Source organism: Lolium perenne, chromosome 5 (genome assembly GCF_019359855.2).
Source record: "Lolium perenne isolate Kyuss_39 chromosome 5, Kyuss_2.0, whole genome shotgun sequence".
Classification (NCBI taxonomy): domain Eukaryota; kingdom Viridiplantae; phylum Streptophyta; class Magnoliopsida; order Poales; family Poaceae; genus Lolium; species Lolium perenne.
In genome coordinates this window covers 117,193,165-117,212,408 of record NC_067248.2, presented here as the reverse complement: position 1 = coordinate 117,212,408, position 19,244 = coordinate 117,193,165, and positions in this window count along the sequence as shown.

The following is a 19,244-nucleotide window of genomic DNA, read 5'->3' as shown; positions in this document are numbered from 1 at the left end:
AAGGCGGTGTGGGCTTGGATCTTTATACCTGGCCTCACACCCAAGGAAGTGTGAACGGGGCAAGTCCTCGGATGGCAAAAAGGGTGAGATCTCTTGTGGGAAAAGTAACGCACCTCTGCAGAGTGTATCAAATTGTGGCTGTCACTCCCTCGTTCGGGAAGGGAACTGCGAACGCAGCAGAAAGGAACTCCACAAAGTTCTGGTCAACTCCGTGAAGACCGACGGGCATAGTTTTCATAATAAAAGCAACCTTTTGAAGAAATGTTTTCAAAACATGCATTGACCTGCGATTTCCTGATCAATGGTCGTAGCTAGTGCATCAAACACCTTTTATTCTTTTAGAACTTGCTGAGTACCTCTGTACTCACTTTCTTTCGACACCCTTGCTAGACTGTGATCCGGAAGTGGAGGCTATCAACGATGGAGCACCAGAAGGAAGCTATGAGCTGGTCTACGAAGAACCTGATCTTACCGGTGGAGTGGAAGGCGTAGACTATGGGATAGTCTACGGACCAGATGACACGGAGGTGGAGGAGTAGTGACATACCCTAGCATCATAGAGCCGAGCAACGTAGAACTTGCCTAAATAAGTTGTTGAGCTCTTTATATTTGTTATGAGTTGTAATCGTACTTAAGTAGTATCTTAGGGTGTTCTCATAGGACCTGTGAGAATACCAACTTGTTAAGACAATGTTTGTAATAAAGTATGGAGTGTTATGACCTGCAATGTTTCGTTGTACCACTCGAGGGATATGGCAATTTGTGAGGAAGCCCCTTCACAAAGATCATATCAACGACTTGTATACTACAACATGCGGTGGTATGCTGGGTCACCGCACTGGTATCGTAGCAAATGTTGCGACCTTAGGTTGGAAAAACCTAGTATAGGGAAGAAACCTGTAGGAGTCTAGTAGAAATAGTAAAGGATTCTCTAGAAAAATGGTGATTATTCACTTGAGAATAGCAAAACCATATATTTTAGTGCGATAATTCTTTATTATAGCTATTATGATGCATTATCATTACTAATATTCTGCTTTTGTATACAGCCATAATGGCGAACACTTTTCCTAAGAGGACTTTGAGGAAAGTTGAGGGTTGGCTCGGTGATTATGATGGACCAATAACAGCTCTCCTGTGTGGGATGTCAAGGAACTTCATTGTGATCCACGGATACCGTTATCAAGTATACCTACTATGATGGGGAAATCCTAGCCAAGTGCAGAGTATCGGTCCAACTACCGGAAAAACTGCTGATGAGTCGTATAATGCCATATGGAGAAGCCAAAACTATCACCACAGCCTACCATATGGGCCTATTCAAGGCGATCCTTGAGATAAGGCAGCACAAGTCAGTAGAACTCCTATGTTCAGAGTTTTCTCATATACCTCATGCCGAGGAAGATGAGGATCCTACTCTGAATCATTTGGTGTTAGCACACGAAGTCCTAAAGCTGCAAGACAAAGACATGGATAGCTGTAAGTCTTTATTGACCACGATGTATCTTTTACACATGAAGATGAGAGGTGAGATTGACCACATGCTAGCTGAGTTCACGGACCCTGATAAAGTCCAAACTCGGATGCGAGATTTGAGGGCACAACCACAACATACTACACCTTTCTTTAACCCAGACAGCGATGTAGATTTGAGTGACCAGTGGTCCAAGAGAAATCCACTTACAAGAGATCCACTTACACCTAACTTTGTCCCGCACTATCCACACGTGTCAGCATCGTATGATACTGGATATGGGGGAGACCATTCATGGAACATAAACTGCTCGGAGTCACCGATCGAGAACTCGACGGGTTGGCATTTCGGGGAACCTTTCGGTGATGAGGAGGAGCCAATTCCATGGGATACAGGAGATGAGAGTGATGCGGTTAACCAGAATGTTAACCAAAGCTTTGAGCAGAAAGAGAAAGACACCAACTCCATTTCTTTAGATTTGGAGATGGGATTACCCAAAACATCCCAGTACGTCGTAGGTGAGAGTTCTGGAACAAAGAAAAAGAAGAAGAAGAAGAAGATGAGGGGTCAAGTGAATAGGAATCCTCCATGGATGACTGGAGAAGAGGAGCTGTATTCCACTGGGGATATGTATGAATCTTTATCTAGTTACTTTGGCATGATAGATCTCTGTCTCGGCACTTCGTCCGATTCAGACTACATACCTACGGGAAGAACTTTCATTCCGGACGGTCTTCGGAGGACAGGCCGTTGTACCGGATGGACCCCAGGGATGTACGCGGAGGCGAGCTATGATGAGGAGGAGTAGAGCTCCAATGAAGAATAAAGTAATCTAGGTGGTATTGTATTAGAACGTATTTTAGATTTCCGTTGGCTTGGGCTTGGAGCCAAATAAGTGGTTTATATGTACCACATGTAATATAAGTTTGTGAGTGTGTTATGTATTATACGGTGTATATACATAATAAATGTTTGTTTTGGATTTGCTTCTTGATTTCATTGTGTGACTAGTTCTGGGCAATGAGTTGAGCTCAGAAAACATTTGCATGGTGTAATTATGAGTAATCGCTCTTTGTTACAGGACTAGGGGGAAATGGCGTTAGTAGAAACCGAAGAGGCTCGCAGAGAGCGGGAAGCCAGAGAGAAAGAGGAGGCAGATGCAGCAGCTAGAGCAGAAAATGCACCACCACCACCACACCCAATGTTGCACCCAGACTTCCAACAGTATATGAGGTCAATGGAGGAGGATAGGAGGCGTTACCAGGAAAGCTAGAGCAAAAACATGCAGGATTTCTTTACCCATGTCATTAATGATAGGGGTAATGAAGGCAAGGGAGTAACTCTATCGGACTTCCAAAATGCAAGACCACTACCATTTACATCAGCTCCAGAACCAATGGACGCTGAAGATTGGCTCATGGATACTGAACGGAAATTAAAGACCGTTGGTTGCAACGATGAGGAGAAGATCAGATATACCACTTATCTCGTTGTCGGGACCAGCAAGATCATGGTGGGAGAACCTTGTAGCAAGACACCCTCCAGATAAGGTATTCACCTGGGAGGAGTTCAAGAAGAAGTTTCGGGATGCTCATGTTCCGGACAGCGTGGTGGAATTGAAGAAGAGGGAGTTTGAAGAACTAAGACAGAATACTGCACCAATCATGCAGTATGTTCGGGATTTCTATAGGTTATCCAGGTATGCACCTGAGGATGTAGATACCGAGGAGAAGCGGAAGAAGCGGTTCATGAAAGGCATGAATCCATACATGAAGATGCAACTGAGGTTGGCACGGACTGCCGAATTCCAGGAACTGATTGACTCGGCAATCACTTTCGAGGATGATTACCGGCAAGTCCAAGAGGACAGGAGGAAGAGGGCTCGTATAGAGCCAAGGAAGTACCCAATCAGTAAACCAACACCTGATCGGAGTTTCAAACCCCGATACCGACCTACTACTGGTAATCAATACAACCGGGGAGGTCAGAGTCAGAACCCAATTAACCAGATCATCTGCAACAATTGTGGCCTGAGAGGTCATTTGCAGAAGGATTGTCAGAAACCCAGAATCATCTGTTATGGTTGTGGGAAGGATGGACACATCAAGCCGGATTGTCCAAACAAGGCATCCTGGAGCGGACAGAGCTCTGGAGGACGAGGTGGAAACAACAACAACAACCGCAACTACAACAACAACAACCGCAACTACAACAACAACAACAATAAGAGGGGAAAGCCTTATGGAAAGCTGAATTGCACATCTTTGGAACAAGCGGAAGAGTCGGATCAAACAGTCTTAGGTACGCTAAGCATTCTTACTCATCCTGGCAAAGTATTATTTGATACTGGAGCAACCACATCATTTCTTGCATTGGAGTTTGTGGAAAAATTCGGGCTTAGATGTTTTAAGTTAGAAACCCCTATAACTGTTCTATCCGCGGGGGGAACGATCTTAGTAACCCACGTGAAAGGAGCACAAGTCCTAACCATATGTGACTGTGTGTATTTCGCGGACCTATTCATCATACCCATGAAGGACATATCAGTCATCTTAGGGATGGATTGGTTGACAGAAAATGGAGCGGTGATTAACTGTGGAGACAAAACAGTATCACTTCGCAACTCCATAGGAGGTCGAATAGTGTTCCAAGGAGATAAGTACAGTGAGTTGGAGATCGGATTGGAACTCAATAGCTTGAAGGAAGTGAGAATTGAAGATATTCCTGTAGTGAATGAGTTTAAGGATGTATTTCCGAAGGAACTACCGGGAATGCCACCCGATAGAGAGATAGAATTCACAATCGATCTGATTCCAGGCACAGCACCAATAGCACAACCACCATATAAGATGGGGCCAAAGGAGTTAGTGGAACTAAAAGCTCAGATAGATGAACTGGAACAGAAGGGATTTATTCAAGAAAGTGTGTCACCATGGGGTACACCAGTTATTTTTGTGGATAAAAGAGATGGAGGAAAGAGAACGTGTGGAGATTACAGAAATTTGAACAATGTAACTATCAAGAACAAGTATCCTTTACCTAGAATTCAAGATCTTTTTGATCAAGTTCAAGGAGCAGGAGTCTTCTCAAAGATAGATTTAAGGTCAGGATACCATCAAATCAAGATCAAGAAGGAGGATGTACCAAAAACAGCATTTGTATCAAGGTATGGACACCATGAATACTTGGTTGTACCATTTGGACTAACAAATGCACCAGCAATTTTCATGAATTTGATGAACAAGATATTCATGAAGTACTTGGACAAGTTTGTGATAGTGTTCATAGATGATATTCTAATCTATTCCAAAGATAAAGAAGAACATGCCAAGCATTTGAAGATAGTTCTGCAAACTTTGAGAGAACATCAGCTATATGCGAAGTTTAGCAAGTGCAAATTTTGGTTAGATAGTGTTGAATTTCTTGGACATGTTATAACCAAAGAAGGCATAGCGGTGAATCCAAGCAAGGTTCAGTCCGTATTGGAATGGAAATCACCTAAAAATGCTAAAGAAATACGAGGATTTCTTGGTATGGCAGGCTATTATCGGAGATTCATAGAGGGATTTTTGAAGATTGCAGGACCAATGACCAAGTTACTCAAGAAAAATACTCCATTTATATGGACTGATGAGTATGAAGCCAGCTTCCAAACACTCAAAGATAAGTTAACCACAGCACCGGTATTAGCAGTTCCTGAACCTGGAAAGGATTATACGGTGTATTGTGATGCTTCCAAGAATGGACTTGGATGTGTTCTTATGCAAGATCGGAAGGTAATAGCTTATGGATCAAGATAGTTGAAACCACATGAACACAACTACCCAAAGACATGATCTCGAGTTAGCGGCAGTTGTGTATGCTTTGAAGAGTTGGAGACAATTTCTATATGGATCCAAGTGTGAGTTATACACCGATCACAAAAGTTTGAAATATTTCTTCACCCAGAAAGAATTAAACATGAGACAGAAGAGATGGTTGGAGTTGATTAAGGATTACGACCTTAAGATCAACTATACACCAGGCAAAGCTAATGTAGTAGCAGATGCCCTAAGTAGGAAGAGTACGGAGAATCAACCTACGGAATGGGAGATTCCAAAGGAACTTCGGAAAGAGTTAGAAGATGCTCAGATTTTGTTTATTCAAGGTGATGTCAAAGGAAGTATAGCAACCATGAGGATTATGGATGAGATGTACTCAGACTTGAAATATGAGATTATCCGAAAGCAAGCGGATGATTTGTTCATCCAAGAGGAAATCAAGAGGATTGGCGAAGGAAGACCATCGGAATTCCATCTAGGGGATTTTGATTCATTATACTTCCAGAAAAGGATCTGTGTACCAGATGATCCAGAAGTGAAGTCAATCATATTAAAAGAAGCACATGAAACCCCTTATTCCATACATCCGGGAAGTACTAAGATGTATATGGATTTGAAGGAGATGTTCTGGTGGAACAACATGAAAAGAGAAATAGCACAATATGTCTCGGAATGTCATACATGTCAACGAGTGAAGGCAGAGCATCAGAGTCCTGCGGGATTACTCAAACCACTAGAGATACCGGAATGGAAATGGGATGAAATAGGAATGGATTTTGTTACTGGTTTACCAATGACTAGTAAGAGGAAGGATATGATATGGGTAATAGTGGATAGACTCACCAAGAGTGCTCATTTCATAGCCGTAAACACAAAAGATACTGCAGAAAAGCTTGTGGATATTTATGTGAAGGAAATTGTGAGTAAGCATGGAGTACCAAAGAAGATAGTCTCAGATAGAGGTTCGATTTTCACATCAGCATTCTGGAAACAACTACAAGAATCTTTGGGATCCAAGTTGGATTTCAGTACAGCATACCATCCACAAACCGGAGGACAAACCGAAAGAACCAATCAGATACTTGAGGACATGCTTAGAGCTTGTGCTCTGAACTTTGGAGGCTCATGGGAGGACCATTTACCTTTAGCGGAGTTCTCATATAACAATAGTTATCAGAGTAGCATCCAGATGGCACCGTACGAAGCATTGTACGGAAGGAAGTGTAGATCACCAATTTGTTGGTATGAAACCGGAGAGAACAAGGAATTTACACCGGACTACATCAAGGAGAGACAAGACGTCATCGAGGTGATCCGGGATAGACTCAAAATAGCCCAGAGTTGGCAGAAGAGTTACGTTGACTTAAAGAGAAGAGATTGGGAACCTAAAGTGGGAGACATGGTTTATCTGAAGGTTAGCCCAATGAAAGGACTTAAGAGGTTCGGAGTGAAAGGAAAGTTAAGCCCTCGATATATTGGACCATTTAAGATAATCAGTCAGAATCGAGGAACAGCTTTTGAGTTGGAGTTACCGGCACAACTAAGTCAAGTTCATAATGTATTTCATGTATCACAACTCAGAAAGTGTTTGAAGGCACCGGACGATCCTATCACATATGAAGAAATAGAATTGCAATCTGACCTAACTTATGTAGAAAGACCGGAAAAGATTTTAGAAGTACAGTGGAAGAAGTTAAGGAACAGGGCAATCAAATACTGTAAAGTGCAATGGCAACATCATCCTAAGCGAGAAGCAACTTGGGAGACGGAAGAAGAATTAAGGAAGTCTTACCCCGAGATGTTCAGGTACCAATCTTAACTTCGGGACGAAGTTTCTGTTAAGGGGGAGAGGCTGTAATAACCCAGAACATAGGAACAACGAAGGGTAGATTTAGAAATGGGATGTGCATTTCATCACAAAACGGGGGAAATTTTCGCACTTTATTGCAACTAAACCTAAGAGGGATCGAGGTTCTCTCTCATTTTGCACTTAGGGTTAGGCAATGTGAGTTAGGGAAATTTCGACATGATCTCTTTTGTATCTTGTTGATTTGGGGAATTGATTTCATTTGACAAGTGCTAATACATTTAACAATAAGCATTGAACAATATAAAATAGAATTCATAATTTAAACACAACTTATGAATTCAAACAACTTTGAATTTCAAAGTGAATCATAAATACAATGTTTATTCCAGAATATAAATATTAAATAAATCAAAAGCTCATAAACAAAAACTTGGGCTTTATTGATATCACAACACAAATTACATTGTCTTTACAAAATTCTTGATACAAGAATTGATGAATAATAAACAGAAATAAAAATGAAGATTACAATATGATTCCTAAACTAAAACCTAGACTATATGACTTGAATATTTCTTCATGGTCATGTCCATCTTCAAACCTGCAAAACAAAGAATCAACACTAGCCAGAATGTTAGTGTTAGCCAAAGATTCAGTTTGGACAGTTAGCAAATAACACAAGATTCATTTGGACAGTGTAAACTATCACAAAGACACTTGTGCTTGTCCAAAACCATGGACAAGACAAGATAAGGGCAGAAGAGACCAAACCCGAGCACACACCAGGGGCTCAAGTTTCAGCATATGAGAGCACACAGCTCAAGTGTGCTGGGCAGCAACAAAGAAAGCCATGCATCAGCTTAGTCACCAAAGCAAGCCAGGCTTGTGTGTCAAAGCAAGGATAGAAGCAGGGTTCATATAAAAGGAGCACAAACCCTAGAAATCATAACCAGTCGACCAGATAAGATTCACCAGGTAAGGGTGAAGCAAGAACAAGCTCAGTTCATCCAGTTCTTGAGCAAGAACAGAACCAACACACACAACCACTTAAGCCACCAGAAATCATGGTGACCTAGAAGATCATCCAAGATCTGGAGGTGAAGGGCTGTGAACAAACCCAAGTCTGCATCAACAAAACATTTCTTTCTAGGAGCTGGAACAAGGTATACCTAGTTCCTGGAAAAGATCCAATGGATCTAATCCATCATATGCATGACATAGTCATGGGGTTGAGCAGATGCTCAACAGGGTGAATCATCACTTGGTTTTCACCAAGGATCATTGCTAGTCTAAAAAGCCACCAAAATAGAAACCATCCAGATACAGATCTTGTGCACGTAAGCAAGATCCGATGCACAGATAGCACCAAGAGATGAGTTACAATAAATAGCAGCTAGTATAGACTACACAGAAAATCCTAGGCACATAACCATCAAGAAAACCCTAGATTTCTTCACAGTGCAAGCATATTGTAATTCATAGTTAGTATGATCCACATATATGCAAGCAAAGTTGAGTAGCCAACAAGATCCAAACATTCATGTGAGCAACCAGTCAGTAGCAAGGCTACTGAGGTCACATCACACTTAGCACCAATTAAAAGAAAGCCAAATAGATCACATCACTATCCAAAGAATGGATTCAGACTCTAATTGCTTGTAAAAGAATCATGTACTGACAAATTCATATACAAGCAAGTCATTTAAATCATCAACGCCTAAGCAGTTCGTCATAATTTAAGTAATACAAGCATGAATTTATCACAGATCCATGCTAAGCGTGACAAAGAGTTAACACCGTTAAGCAACACAAGTTTAATCTATAGCCACTAGAACAAGTCTAGGTAGCTAAGATAAGCAACAAAGCACAAGTAAGCAATAGCACAGTTGATGCTTGAGCATCAAGATCACCAGATAATTAACTCATATAGCCACAGATTAGCCAAGCAATCATCGACAATCAATTGATCAAATGGATCAATTATAGCAAGCCAAGCTACAAGTGGAAGTTAGACAAAAAGCAAGGAATGATCCAATGGATCATTGGCTTGCAGAGGTAATCTTGAATCATATCACAGCACCTCCGGCACACACACAAGTGTCACGTATGCATCACAAGTACACCTAGACAAGCAAGCATGATAGACCAAAGTAAGCATAAGCAAGTCGTAACCAAGCATAGCATGGCATAGTTAGCTATTGAGCAAGCACAAGAGAGCATGGCAAGTGTAGAGCATGCTAGGAGTAGCAGAAAAGCAAGCACAAAGCATGAACAGCAAGCAAAGCAAAGATGTGCCAAGATCAAGAAATGGTAATTGGGCCATGAGCTTGCAATTAACGAAGCATTGTGCAAATTGCATAGGAATAGCATAGCTCTGTGTGATCACAGGATCACCAGAGAGCAGCAGAGCATGAGGAGGAAGAAGAACAGAAGCATGGGAGGCGCACAGAAGAGGTAGAGGAGAGACAACACTTACTTGCGCCTGGAAGCAGAGGCTAGGGCATGGCGAGGCAGTGCTCGCGCGGCCCTAACAGCTGCAAATCCAGGGTAGGCGCCGACGTTACGCCGGCGTTACACCAACGAGCACGAACATCACCACAGCAGCACGGCACGGAGACGACGGCACTGGTACTGCAAGCAGCACCGCACCAGGTCGGTCTCAGGGGGCGCGTACGTCGACGGCGAGGACGAGAGTTCACCGGAGACCACCAAATCGTCCGAGGCGATTCTCCAGTGGATCCAGATCGGAGGCGATTCGCCAGGAGAGGACGAGAAGGGAGAAACTGCGCGGGCAGATCGATAGATCTGCTCACGGCGGTTCAGGTTCGGTTGGTGGCTACGGTGGAGGAGGCCGGCGATGGCCGGAGCAGGGCGGCGGCCATGGCGGCGACGCCATCGCCACAGGAGTCGCCAGACGGTTAGGGTTAGACGAGCGAGTGAGAGGGCCGAGTGAGAGTGAGTGAGGTGGGCCGCTTCGGCGCCACCGAACCCAAAAGGGGGCCAGCCTTATTGGGCCGTCCCTGGGTTAAGTTATTGGGCTGGGCCCAATAGGGGTCCAGAGGGGTATTTTGGTCTTTTACATTTAATAAAAGATCAAAACTTTACCAAATTTTAATAAATCATAAACAACTCTAAAAATCCAATAAAAATTGGATTTATGAATGAAAAATAAATCTTAACAAGAATAAAATATGAAATGGAATTTATGAAACAAATTCAAAATTATGAATTTTCAGAATTTAAATAATAACTTGGAATTTAAAATTATTATTTCCTTGTAATTCAAATTCAAGGAAAAATCTCAAATAAGTTCAAATATTTATTTTCAAATATTTCAAAATGAAATTCTACTAATCCAAGTCATTTCTTTTGAAAGAGGGTATTTTTCCCAGAAAAAAATACTATACTCCTTTTTATTCCAAAAACTATAGAGTTCACTCTATAATTTCAAATTATTTTGGAATGACTAAGGTAATCATCAAGTAAAATCATTTTACTTTGAATTGTTGTACTTTGTGTGAATCACAATGATTAATACTTTTAAATCAATTGTAAATTACCGTCAAAGACATAAATCTTAAATACAACCCTAAATTGTAATAACTCATTGGGGTAAAGGGATTCAACATAAAATAATCCATCCATGATTGCATTATTTGGATTTTTATAACATTGTCCTTACCGAACAATGATGCTTCTTACAGAACCTGAGGTCCAGGTTCCATCAACTGCATTGAACTGCACTATCTCGCAGTCCACAGGCAAGTTCACCCTTGCTCATGTCAATTTGATTATTTTCTACTACTTTAATGCAAAGCTATATACTTATCATTCCTGCATCGCAAATGAAATGTTATTTTCCAACTATGAATATGACTATGTGGCTGGCAATGGAACCATGGTATGTGTTGATATGGTGGAGGTTCCATTGCAATGGGTTATATCACCCTAGGATTAATTACCAATGCCGTCCAGTGATTCTAGCGCCGTACAAACCGCGTTGACCATGAGATCTATAATGGCTCTAGAAAAGCCAGCTGTATCTTTTCCCTTCTGCACGCCAACGGATCGGAGAGCCGGTGGGGTGCTGGAGGCACTGCCGCAATAGGTTGGGAAATCCTTTTAAATCCCCATCCAATAGTGATGATAAGCTCTACGATCTATGAGGGATTGTCCGGAGTACACCATGAGTAAAGCCGTATTATCGGGGGAAGTCTACTGGAGGTGTACGGTTGGACAAAAGGGTGGGTTTGCAGTCGCGGAGAAGGCGGTGTGGGCTTGGATCTTTATACCTGGCCTCACACCCAAGGAAGTGTGAACGGGGGCAAGTCCCTGCGGATGGCAAAAAGGGTGAGATCTCTTGTGGGAAAAGTAACGCACCTCTGCAGAGTGTATCAAATTGTGGTCGTCACTCCCTGTTCGGGAATGGAATCGCGAACGCAGCAGGAAAGGAACTCCACGAAGTTCTGGTCAACCTGTGAAGACTGACGGGCATAGTTTTCATAATAAAAGCAACCTTTTGAAGAAATGTTTTCAAAACATGCATTGACCTGCGATTTCCTGATCAATGGTCGTAGCTAGTGCATCAAACACCTTTTATTCTTTTAGAACTTGCTGAGTACCTCTGTACTCACTTTCTTTCGACACCCTTGCTAGACTGTGATCCGGAAGTGGAGGCTATCAACGATGGAGCACCAGAAGGAAGCTACGAGCTGGTCTACGAAGAACCTGATCTTACCGGCGGAGTGGAAGGCGTAGACTATGGGATAGTCTACGGACCAGATGACACGGAGGTGGAGGAGTAGTGACATACCCTAGCATCATAGAGCCGAGCAACGTAGAACTTACCTAAATAAGTTGTTGAGCTCTTTATATTTGTTATGAGTTGTAATCGTACTTAAGTAGTATCTTAGGGTGTTCTCATAGGACCTGTGAGAATACCAACTTGTTAAGACAATGTTTGTAATAAAGTATGGAGTGTTATGACCTGCAATGTTTCTGTTGTACCACTCTGAGGGATATGGCAATTTGTGAGGAAGCCCCTTCACAAAGATCATATCAACGACTTGTATACTACAACATGCAGTGGTATGTTGGGTCACCGCATTCCACCTTTGGATATATTTTCTCATTGGCTCGTCTGGCTTTTGTCGGCACGCTCTCAACTCCTCTAACGACGCAGGTTTCTTGCACGTGGACCAGAAATTCTTGATGAACACGTCCTCGAAGCTTTCCCAGCTGTCGATGGATCCTGGAGGAAGTTTCTTTATCCAAGATCGTGCGGCTCCACTCAAATGCACCTGGATGCTTTGCATAGCTGTTGCCCTGGTTCCTCCTGTGAGCTTCACCGTCTCGAGATAATCAACTAGCCAATCCTCTGGATCTTGAAGGCCGTCGAACTTCTTGAAGTTATCAGGTAACTTGAATCCTGAAGGGACTCGAGTTTTTCGAACCCTCCTCATGAAGCACGGCAAGCCACACATATCCTCGTCGTTTAACTCTGGGGACTGCCGATGTTCCCTTCTGCTTTGTCGCGCTTTGTCGCGCTCTGTCGACTCTTGCTTGTGCTGCCGTGTCTCTTGCTCCACTTGGTCCTTCGGGAGCTGCAGCTGCTGCTGCCGCAGGTCGCGGACTATTTTGCCTTGCCGTTCCTTCGGGAGGCGTTGATACAAACGCTGTCCCCATGGCTCCAACTCCTGCTATCGCCATGTTGTATAGTGTTTCCCTTGGATCTCCTGGAGGTGGTTTGGATGCGAGGATAAAAGCTTGTGTCGCCATATACCCAGCCTCTGGTGTCTTAGGGATGATGTTTCCTCTCGTGTCTATCGACATAAAAGACATGTCGAGGTTTTGGACCAAGTGCTCTCTTTCTCCTTCGGGTACATGTTGTAACCTCGATCTTGCTCTATTTCGAGCCTCCCTGTGGCTATCACTCGAAGTTCTAGACTGTCGACTCAACTCTGCTCTTCGCCTACTTGATGCAGAGGCTGCCTCCTTTCTTCTGTTTAGCTCAGCTGCCTATTTTTCCAATTCTCTTGCGGCTCGTGCGAGTCTATATTGATATGCTTGCAATTTCTCTGGCGTGGCTGTGGTGGCCATTGGTTCTGTGCCATCCATAGCTCTCGCGGCTCTATCCCATGCTATTTGCGGGAGTTGGACTCTGTGTCGCGGCTGTGGCCCGATGTATTTATTGCCTAGGCCTCGCTGCAGATCAGAGGGATCGACGTATGGATTTCCCAGATCGTCGAAAGCCTCAGATGTTTCCTCTTGGTCATGGCTTGGCTCTCCAATGACATAAATCTGATGATATTTTGTACTCAGATCTATGTTGGGTTTGGTGACACCATCGTTGAGGTTGGTAAAGACCTTTCCCACTGTAGTAGACTTGTCGATGAAGTTGTAGCTGTCGACACTGCTTGAGCCATCGCTTATATATGAGTCCGCAGATGACTCAAACGACATGTTGCTGAAGATCTTGGCGAGTTTCTCTCTTGCCCTGGTGCTGATGTAGCGTGACGACGAAGTTTCTTCTTCTCCTGATTCGGTTGATGATGTATAGCTTGAAAAATCGGAATCGACCGCCGACGATCCCGACGAAATCGGAATTTCGACACGATACGATCCTTCTTTCTCGACGCGAAAGTGAAACCTTCCGAACGTCATCTCCATAGGCTCCTCCAGATACGCATATGCATCCAAACGGGAGGGTGGGTGAGGAACAAAATCGACAGGACCAGCATCGATCTGTTTACCTCGATCCATTGCGTTGCTTGCGGTTGACAATGTCGAAGATCTTGAACGTGCCATCGAGATCAGATCCTTACGCCTCTAGTTCCCACAGACGGCGCCAATTGACAAGGTATTAACTTGTCAATGTCTACGGATTGTAGACTAGGGTTTAGTTGGAAGTAGAGGGCAAGTAGATCTCGAAGGCTTCAGCCGAAAAGTACTCGACGATTATGAAACTAGGGTTTGTAAACAATGATTCGATGATTTCTGCGTCCCTCGACTCCCCCTTTTATAGGAGGCGGAGCCGAGGGATTCGTGTCATACAAGTTACAGAGTCCGGGAAGGTTTCTAACTCATCCCGCAAGATTACAAATAACCCTTCCTACTACAACTCTAGCTTTCCTTAATAATATCTTGGGCTCCCGAATCTTCTTATTCTTCGGGTAATGGGCCTTCAGTAAACCCCGGGTACTATCTTCGGCAGGCCCATTTGGGATGCCTATGTCAGCGCTGTTCTTGGACAGCGAGTAGATAAAAAATTGAATGTTATTCATTATGCTAGTAAAACTCTTGATGCTGCTCAAAGAAATTATGCTACAACTGAAAAAGAATTGTTAGCTGTAGTCTTTGCTTGTGACAAGTTTAGATCCTATATTGTTGATTCAAAAGTTACAATTCATACTGATCATGCTGCAATTAGATACCTTATGCAAAAGAAAGATGCTAAGCCAAGGCTTATTAGATGGGTGCTTCTGTTGCAAGAATTTGATTTGCATATTATAAATAGGAAAGGTGCTGATAATCCTGTTGCTGATAACTTGTCTAGTTTGGAAAATATTGCTTATGATCCTGTTCCTGTTAATGATAGTTTTCCAAATGAACAATTGGCTGTAATAAAGGTGAGCTCGCGAGATAGTCCTTGGTATGCCGATTATGCTAACTTTATTGTTTCCAAGTACTTGCCTCCAACCTTTTCAACCCAGCAAAGGAGGAAATTCTTTTATGACTTGAGGCATTATTTTTGGGATGACCCACACTTATATAAAGAAGGAGTGGATGGTATTCTGCGAAAATGTGTTCCCGAATATGAACAACAAGAGATATTGAGTAAGTGTCATGGTAGTGCTTATGGAGGACATCACGCCAGAGATAGAACCGCGCAAAAGGTTTTACAATCAGGTTTTTATTGGCCAACTCTCTTCAAAGATGCAAGGAAGTTTATTTTATCCAGTGATGAATGTCAAAGGATTGGTAATATCTCCAGACGCAATGAAATGCCTATGAATTATACTCTTGTTATTGAACCATTTGATTGTTGGGGATTTGAATTCATGGGACCTTTCCCTTCTTCAGAAGGTAACACTCATATACTTGTTGCTGTTGATTATGTTACTAAATGGGTGGAAGCTATACCCACAAAAAGTGCTGATGGTGAGACCTCTTTAAGAATGCTTTTAGATATTATTTTTCCTAGATTTGGAGTTCCTAGATATCTTATGACTGATGGAGGTTCTCATTTTATTCATGGTGGTTTTAGAAAAACTCTTGCTAAATATGGTATTAATCATAGAATTGCTTCTGCTTATCATCCTCAAACTAGTGGGCAAGTAGAATTATCAAATAGAGAGATTAAATCTATCTTGCAAAAGACCGTTAATAAATCTAGAAAGAATTGGGCTAGTAAATTGAAGGAAGCATTATGGGCTTATAGAACTGCTTATAAAAATCCCATGGGTATGTCACCTTATAAAATGGTTTATGGAAAAGCTTGTCATTTACCTTTAGAACTAGAGCACAAAGCTTATTGGGATGTAAGAGAACTAAATAAAGATCCTAAACTAGCCGGTAAGAAGAGATTGCTACAATTGAGTTCTCTAGATGAATGGAGAAGTGAAGCTTATGAAAATGCTAAACTCTTTAAAGAGAAAGTTAAGAAATGGCTTGATAGAAGAATTATCAAAAGAGAATTTAATGTTGGGGATAAAGTCCTATTATATCTGTCTCGTCTCAGATTCTTTGCAGGGAAATTACTCTCAAAATGGGAAGGACCATATGTCATTGAGGAGGTGTATCGTTCAGGAGCAATTAAAATTAGTTCTCTCCAAGGCGATGCCACACAAGTGGTGAATGGACAAAGACTCAAGCATTATATCTTAGGTGATTCTTATAATGAAGATGTTGATGTTATTCGAGTGGTGACTCCGGAAGCTTTCATCAAAGGTCAAATTGACAGTCGGGCAGAGTTCGACTTTGAATAGGTAACAGTACAGGTAATAAAAAGTTCGTGTTTTACTTTCCGAACAATGTTTTTGCTGTTTTTGGAAAATATGAAAAATTACGAGATCGAAATGGAGTGGAGGAGACACACGAGTGCGTGCCCCCATAGGCCGGCGCGGGCCCCAGCCTGGCCGCGCCGCCCTATGAGGAGAGTCCCTCGTTGCCCCTCTCCGACTGTGGTTCGACCTGGTACTTTCCTTGTGTCGTAAAAATTCCTGCTATATAATCCCCCGGACCCCTAGAGGTCCGTATATCGTTTTCTCGACATGTTTTGTTTCGAGCTATTTTCTGCCAGGATCTGCTTTCGATCTAGAAGCACCATGGTCTCCAACAACAAGGGCAAGAGGCTTTCGGATGAAGATATTCAAGATCCCGAGTGGAAAGAGGTGGACGAGAGCGTCAAGGAAGAAGATGAAGAAGAAGTGAAGGAAGACTCGCGTGCGTACCCGCGTGCTACCATCGCAAGCATCGAGGTGGTGGAGAACCCTTTCAGTGCCAAGAGGAGCGCAAGAATTCTCACCGGAGGTAAGGTTTCACATCACTACCTAGCTCCAAAGACATCTTCTTCAGATCGTTCTAACACTACAGGAAGGATGAAGCCTGAAGCTGAAGAGTGGGGAAATAACTCCAAGAGTTGGGACTCGCCATCGGACATACTTCTTAACCGTGTCGAGCACAACTTGGAGATGATCCACAACCTCATGTACAAGATTGATGAGCTTCGGGAGCTTGTTGAGAAGCTTGTCAAAATTCATCACCACCGCCGCCGAAGGAGTGATTCATCATTGGTATTGGCATCCCCTTGGTTTGTTCCAAGCTTGGGGGAGTGCCGCGGTATCACATCATCACTATCTTTTACTTTTTACTATCAAATAGTGTCATATCATGAGTAGGGAAGTTATCATATAAGATGGGTTGCAGTGTGGAAGTATCTCTCCTTTAGTTGGTTGTATATGTATCCCTTGGTGTGAGTTATCGTTATGGAATATTAATGAGAAGTCTTATCATTTACATATTGCACATCTTATTTTAGTTTGCAATCTCTATTATATGATTGATCTTGTTATTAGTATTGGTATCACTATGGGAGCATTGAGTAAATCTATTTGGTTTTGGCAGACTTAGCATTGGTCAATAGCAACAACACTTTGAGGTTTAAATAGAAAAGAGAAATACATGTAGTTGTTTCATTGTCTTCCTTTCTTGTTAGCTCTTAGCTTGTTATTCTGATGGTAAAATTGTTTGTGCTTACAAGGAAGATGCATGATTGTTTCTATCACATGTATATTTGTTTGTTTCCCTCAACTCTTATGCTTGCTAATTAACCTTGCTAGCCAAAGACCTGTACTGAGAGGGAATGCTTCTCGTGCATCCAAACTTGAACCCAAACCTGTGCCATATGTGTCCACAATAACTACCTACTACATGGTATTTCCTGCCATTCCAAGTAAATACTTCGTGTGCTACCTTTAAACAATTCAAAATTTGTCATCCCTTATTTGTGTCAATGTTTTATAGCTCATGAGGAAGTATGTGGTGTTTTATCTTTCAATCTTGTTGGGCAACTTCACCAATGGACTAGTGGCTTCATCCACTTATCCAATAACTTTACAAAAAGAGCTGGCAATGGGGTTCACAGTCCCGATTAATTAACTTTCATAATTTTACAAATAGACACTCCTCCATGGTATGTGATTGTTGGAAGGCACCCGAGGACTCGGTTAGCCATGGTTTGAGAAAGCAAAGGTGGGGAGGAGTGTCACCTAAATAAAATTAAAATAAAAAGACACTCCTTCATGGTATGAGGATGATTGGAAGGCACCCGAGGATTCGGTTAGCTGTGGTTTGAGAAAGCAAAGGTTGGAAGGAGTGTCAGCCAAAAATAAAACTTTATGGGAGCCGCTCTTCGAGAGTTTGTCTGGCAAGGGGGTTAGAGTATCCGCTACCATTCGTTGACAGCAACAAACACCTCTCAAAATGTTACTTTTTATGCTCTTTATATGATTTCAAAACTGAAAAAGCTCTAGCACCTTATTTAATCCCTGCTTCCCTCTACGAAGGGCCCGTCTTTTACTTTATGTTGAGTCAGTAAACCTATTTCCCTCCATTTTAAGCAAGCATTTGAGTTGTTGTGATCAAACCATTTATATTGTGATCTACTTAATCATGTCTTTTACTCTTCCTTGTTTAGTACAAGTTTTATCTGAATGAATATAGCTTTGAAGGTTATGAATGATTATGAAGAGATTATTATGATTGAGTATGCAAGTTGTGCCATATAAGCTTTAACATAATATGTTAATTGTTCTCTGACCAAGAACGAAGTTTGCCATCACCAATTATGATTTCTTATGCACCTTTATTTGTGATTACCTTCTACTTGTTCCAGGTTGAATTATATGAGGAAGTTGTTTACTACTCCCTCCGATCTGAAAAAATCGTCGGACGGTTAGTGGAATTGCGTTTTACAGTTAACCCCTTTTAAAAATCAGAAAAAGTGTTGCACGGCCTCGCATTTCCCCTTCTCGATGTCGCTGCTCACCGCTGGAGGGAAATCAGGCGGCCGTCTTCGTGGAGCGCGAGCACCTGGCGAACCTGCCGATGTCACGGCCGTGGACAAAGAGCCGCGGGGCACGGCCTTCTCGCCGGTGGCCGCCAGCCCGCGGCGTCGGATGATGACCCACAAGTATAGGGGGTGTATCGTAGTATCTTCGATAAGTAAGAATGTCGATCCCAACGAGGAGCAGAAGGTGTTGACAAGCAGTTTCGATGAAGGATTCATTGTAAATGCTCACAGACAAGTATTCAGGGGGTTTTGATGTAACAGATGAACAAAGTACGAGTAAGTAAAGTGCGAGAGTAACTATTGCAGCGAGTGGCCCAATCCTTTTTAGCACAAAGGACAAGCCGGTTTGTTTACTTATAATGACCAAACGTTCTCGAGGACACACGGGATTTTAGTCTAGTGCTTTCGCTACATACGGCTAATTAATCTTCATTGTTTTGATAAGTGTTGTGTGGGTGAACCTGTGCTAATGTACCACCCTTCCTAGGACTAATACATACTTGTGATTATACCCCTTGCAAGCATCCGCAACTACAAGAAAGTAATTAATATAAATCTAACCACATC